Genomic DNA, 6,709 nt, shown 5'->3' on the forward strand with positions numbered 1-6,709 from the left:
AGTCCCATGGAATTATAAATTATTAATCAATCATTATATTCAATTTTTAGCTAATTCTGAGCTTTAAAAGTGTGTAAGAGGCTTTTCTGCCTTCAACGAAAGATATCTATAGTGAGCTTTCAACTGCATTGGATTAGTAACATATCTGGTTACAAACCAAATAAAATTTCTAATCCTCTTTATTTTATATTATTTATTTTAATTATTTAATTATTTAATTAATTTGATTATCCTTGCTAAGTAAAAGTAAGAGATTTGGTTAATTTTCTTTTCAGGGCTCTAGCCTAGTCTACCTGTTAGAATTTGAGGGATGCCCTAAGGTAATTGCCTTACGATTTTTTCTATTTATTTGATAAGTATAGATTCACTATTTGAGTGCATATTATATGTTTGATTATCTTAAACTCATTTACTGAATGCCCGTAATATAATTCATAGCATGAGAGAATTTGTGATTGGATCACAACTAGTGATTATCTCTACATGCGTAATTATGAATATATTGAAATTTCCCTAGTCGTCGAATTGATGCATTCGGACATCATCAATTCTGTAAGACTAGCATGAGTTATACTCCTTGGCTCAGCCAAACAACTATTTTCTCACTGGATGGAGACATTGGGATGTCGAGAGTTAAATGTGGATGTTGATTATGGTAACTAGTTCATTGGAGTGACTCGCTGTAAGACTTCATGTGGTTCTCTACATATATATAGATATGTCTGTGAAGTTTTTACTGCAACATGAGTGCAAGTTTTCTTTGACTTGAGGTATACAAGTCGCCTTGGTCATGGAGACTTATACTTTGACATCTTAAGCAAGCATCTCATTGAGGTGTCGACCCAGGATGATTGGGTATAAGTTGAAGTACCAGAAGGTATTTGGATAGCCCACAGAGGATTCACCGCTCCTTGCGAGGAGACGTATACCCTATGGCCATTCGTTAAGATTATTACTTAAAGTCTTTGGCCAAAGCATCATATGTTAAGAGTGCAATACTTTTGTACACACATGTATGAGTAATTTAAATGCGTAGAACGAGAATGTATTACTTGGGCTAAGTGTGACATTGTCAGCTTAGTGGGGACAAGACACATAGACCATGTCTAAACTAAGTGGGTATAAGACGAGTGAAAGGAATGAGACACAACTTACTGTAGCTGTTGAAGGGTTTAGAATTAATTCTAAGATCAACTATGATTCTCTGATTAATTGAGGATCATGATGTACTACTAAGTGTCATTCATGATCGTTCTATAATTAAACAGTTAATTATTGATGACCAAGATAAATCGAGAACCTATTAGGTCACACGCACTAACGAGTCTCTAAAAGATGTAAAACAAGTTAAGGAATAAGATTCTTAGATCAAGAGATAAATGTTTGGTTGAATCATACATAAGACAAATATGGAAATATTTGTCGCAATGGAAGCATGGATGGGTCATATCTCTTATGGAAGAGTTGGACCATATTTGGTTTAATCATGAATTATTCATGAACTAATTTGGTTTAGTTGTGAACCAAACCAAGGAGTTAATGGACTAATTTTTGGTTAAGGGATAATGGGTTGAATTTGAGCTTTCTAATCTAACTCATTAATGAGGGCTATATATTGATATAGTTGAGAGAAAATTATACACATGAGATCATTGATTAGCTTGTAAGGTTTTTGGAAAATCATAACTCAATTTCTCTTCTCCTCTCCCTCTCCCCTCTCCCTTTGCCGCTACCAACAAGGGGAAGCTTTTCCCCTTGTTGCCGTGACCACCATAAGGGAGAAAACTCTCCCTTGTGTGCTTCTCTTCCTCTTGTTGGAGCCCCAAGGTTGTTTTGATGTGATCAAACAAATTAAGTTAAGTCCTGTTTGGTTTAACCCCTGTGTCTAGGTATGTAGGAGCTTAGGAGCACAGAAAGTCGAGCCGAAGACGTGACTAGCGAGAAGGACGGCATGAGAGAGAGTTGATGGGTTGGGTGCATCCGAGGGATGAGGTGCCGTGGAAGAGCACACCGGTGGACGAGAAGAACGTATACGACGTTCGAGGGACGAGAAGTCGGGGAGGAAGGCTGCTAGAGGAAAAGGCCGAAAATTGAGTTCGGGTGAGCGCTATTCTGGATGGCCGAGATCACCCAAGCGAGCAGAACCAGAGTGGAAGACCCGGACCGAGACGAGCAGAACCGGAGTAGAGGGCCCGGATTGAAAAAGTTAACCATGTTGACTTTTGTGGGTCCGGGCCCCCGGAGCCATTCCGGGAGCACGGAGTCCGAGTGCTCAGAGCTATTCCAGGAGCCCAGAGTCCGGGCACCCGGAACTCAACTTTTATTAGAATCGACGTGTACGTTGACTGACGCATCGGGGATAGAATTCTATCCCACTCTAGGCGCCCGGAACCCTTCCAGGCACCCGAAACAGTGCTATAAATATAGCTCTGGTTTCAGTAGTTCAAACAACAACTTGTAATTCATTTCTTTATGTTCTACTTTCATTTATGAGTTGTTAATGTTGTAAGAGGCTACTCTGCCTGAAGGAGATCGTCATAAAGTGCGCTTCATTTTCCTTGGATTAGCAATCTTCTGATTGCAAACCAAGTAAGTCTCCTTGTATTTCTGTCTCTGTAATTAGTCTCTTAGCTTTTTATTACAAGTGTTCTTTATTAAGCTATAAGTCGAGAAAGGGTTGAGTTTATTTTTGCAGGGCAATTCACCCCTCCCCTCTTGTCGACCACCAAGGGACCAACACCTCTTCCTCTTGATCCCTCTTCTTCGGTCGTGGCTAGTAACTTCCGAAGGAGAGGCTTGTACTCAAGGAGTTATTTTGAGGAGCTCAACGTGGATGCAAATAGAGGCGAGGTTTGACAATGTCACTACGGTTGATGCCCTTCTCGTTATAGGTCATCCGTAAGGTACACCTAGCGTAAATTTACTTTCTGTAAAAATTTCAATTATGCAATCATGTTTGACATGTTGTGTCCTTGTATGTGTGTGGTGTGTGTGATGTAATAATTTAGGAATTATTATTATTTTATTTTCAGTTGCGCATGTTTACGAAATATGTTTTAGTACAACCGCATCGGACATATCCCAACACTACCTACAATAGTCATGATTTATCCTATCAGACTAGTGCCTTGGTGACTGTAGGTGACCTTCTTCCAACATTTCAGTTAGCGGATATATTTGAATTTGTGCCAACACATTTGAAAAAAAAAAAATCAAAATCTCATATGCATAAAAGAGATGAGAAAATAACAATTTGAAAAGAAATAATAGAATAAAAACATTTCTATTAGCAAAAAAAGATTAAAAAAAATAGTTGTCATGGGTGGAAATGATAAGATGCCCCTTTGAGACTAAGTTAGGTTACTGGGGAAATACTTATCAATTTCTCTCAATACTGAGTATATCTTTAAAACTTTATGTTGGAGAGAAGGGACGAACCTCGCATATGCAGGTAAATGCCTAACATTGAAAACCTTAGAAATACAATGGAATGATGACTTGACTTAAGGTAGAATTTGAAAACTTTAGAAGAAAACTATGCATTGTGCACTTACACTCTCTTGTTAGGCTTTGTGAAACTAATTGAATGTCTTTGCTTAATGATAATACTACTTGATGGGATTAGATGAACATATTGAGGTTGAAAGATGATTATTCACATGTATTCTTGATATTGATATTTGCTTATGTATAAGCAAAGAATTGGTCTGGGGGATTTTGATGTGTGTATTTCATATATGAATTTTTATTATAGTTTAACACATATCTTATCCCATTTCATGTGCATATATCTCATGTTATCATCTATTCTTGTTTCATTTTGATACTTTTATAGTTTACAGAGCTAACCTTATTTATTTTCATTGATAGAGCACGAAGAGGATCAAAAACATAGTTTAAAGCGGATGTGGTCATGACTTTGGCCAATTTGGAGCGGGCATGCCTCACTTTCATGAAGTTTCAGAGCCTGCCACAAGCGGGCTATGCCAGCTGGCATGGTTGTGATGCATTCCATGGACATTCTAGAGGTCGCCATGGGCGGGCCGTTCTAGCCTCCATGGGTGGGCCATGTCGCTGCCCAAGATCATCCACAACGCCTGACACAGGCAAGTTGTGTCAATCGGCTCGGTCATGTCGGGCACCTGTAAATTAGCTATAAAAGGCCAACTTTCAATCTAAAAAGAGGATCATGATTTGGGAGCTTCCCAAGGGCCCCAAGAAAACTCCGGAGAGTAGATACAAGGGATTTCATCGCCTTGAAGATCGAAATTCAGATCGGAGAGCACCCGAAGATGATCCTACGCATCAAGACTAAGTTTTTCTCTTCTTTTTCTGAATTGGTCTTGATTGTAACTTGTTGAATGATGATCTTTGGTTATAACACCGAATTTATGGAATAGACTCATGATTCTAGGGATTGGGATTAGTCCTTTAATATGTGAACACTTTTTGATTGAATCTATTGAGTTTGATGTTTCTTAATAAGGATATGAGTATTTGTGGTCCAGAGCTACAGTATCATATGCTTTTGATGTCAAAAATATAAGATTCGTATTCCATGAGGTGTGGGGATTAACTAAAATGAGAATCCAATCCTCCAACCCGTAGAAAATTGAGACATGGAAGCCGCCTACGAAAGTAGGTCAGTATGCCATGATGAGCAATAGGTTATCATAGATCTTATTGGATTGGTTCCAATTTATTGCCACATAGTAAGAGACGATAACCCAGGGGTTGTGAGGTCACGTGATAGAGATCTTCTTACGAAAGCAATCTCTCACTTCTATTGCTCTGAAAGTAAACGACAAATTGAAACGAATATGTTGGCGTAGTCCTAAAAGTTTACATTGGATGCCATATGATAGTTTACTTATATAAATAACTATCGAGGATAAAAAAATTAAACATAGATTAGGTGTTTACTATCATTATGGTAAAATCTGTTAGGACCAAAAGTAGCTAGAGGGGGGGTGAATAGCTCGTCGCGTGCTCGTCGCTTGGCGTTGCTTGTTTCTTCAAGGATATGCAGCGGAAAATACAGAAACAAATACAACCACGCTAACACTAGGATTTTACTTGGTATCCACCTCCAAAGGAGGTGACTAATCCAAGGATCCACATCACGCACGCACCCTCCACTATGAAACACTCCTTTTCGGTAACTACCGAGGGCGGAGAAGCCCTACAAGACTCTCAGTACAAGAAGAAGAAAGGGTAGTAAAGATTAAGTAAAAGCTTACAAGAAATGCAGTGAAAACCCTGACCCTAACTTCTTCCTCTTGCAATGGATCCGCCTCTTGACTTGGAAAGCCTCCAAGAACCTTCAAGAACTGGCGATCACGTGCTTGTAGAGAGCTGTGGAGAAGCTGGTGAAGAGCTGGAATGAATCGGTTAAGATCTGCTCGCAGCCATCGCACGCCTGCAGCTATAAACGACGCCAACGGTCGGATCCCGATCGATTCAAATGTTCCGAATCGATCGGGGAGGCTTTGGATCGATCCACGGATCGATCCAGAGCGCCTCTGTGCTCTGGAAACGCGCCTGGATCGATCCAGCGCTTATCGCGCGAAGCAGCATCGTCCCGATCGATCGGCTGATCGATCAGGACCTCTGGATCGATCCACGGATCGATCCAGAAGCTCTCTGTTCGCTGGGAAGAATCTGGATCGATCCACTGATCGATCCAGAGCCTGGATCGATCCACGGATCGATCCAGCACTTGGTTTTTGCCCAAAACCAAGTCCCAAACCTCCCTAACCAACATCCGGTCAACCTTGACCTGTTGGTACATCATGCCTAGCATCTGGTCACTCCCTTGACCTGCCAGGACTCCCCACCAAGTGTCCGGTCAATCCCTTTGACCCACTTGGACTTTTACTCGTCGTGCCAAGTATCCGGTCACTCCCTTGACCTACTTGGACTTCCCAACACCAGATGTCCGATCATCCTTGATCCATCTGGATTTCCTTCCTTGTCAAGTATCCAGCCAATTCTTTGACCTACTTGGACTTCCACCAGATGTCTGGTCAACCTTGACCCATCTGGATTTCCTTCCTTGCCAAGTATCCAGTCAATCCTTTGACCTACTCGGACTTCCCAACACCAGATGTCCGATCATCCTTGATCCATCTGGATTTCCTTTGTCTGGCTTCACTCACCAGGACTTTTACCTAGCTTCACTCACTAGGGTTTTCCATCTGCCTAGCTTCACTCACTAGGACTTTCACCTGGCTTCACTCACCAGGATTTCCTTCTGCCTAGCTTCACTCACTAGGACTTTCACCTGGCTTCACTCACCAGGATTTTCACCTGCCTAACATGCCAGTTAGGACTTCCCAGTCAAGTATCCGGTCAACCTTGACCTACTTGACTCTTCTTCGATCAATATCTTATTGTCAAACATCTAAACCCAAACCAAGACTCAGCTTGGTTAACCAGGTCAACCTTGACCTGAGGGATGTTGCACCAACAATCTCCCCCTTTTTGATGTTTGACAATACTACAATCACACTTACAATACCACATGTAAGTTAGGCTAATCCCATAGCCTCATTCTTCATGCCACTAGGTAATGAAAGCATAAGTTAAGCTCTTCATTCTCCCCCTAAGAGGGCAAACTCCCTCTAGGTAATGAAAGCCTAACTTACTCCCTTTCCCAAGCCCTTTCATTCTCCCCCTATTGGCACACATCAACCCCTTACTAATAAAA

Source organism: Zingiber officinale, chromosome 11B (genome assembly GCF_018446385.1).
Source record: "Zingiber officinale cultivar Zhangliang chromosome 11B, Zo_v1.1, whole genome shotgun sequence".
Classification (NCBI taxonomy): Eukaryota; Viridiplantae; Streptophyta; class Magnoliopsida; order Zingiberales; family Zingiberaceae; genus Zingiber; species Zingiber officinale.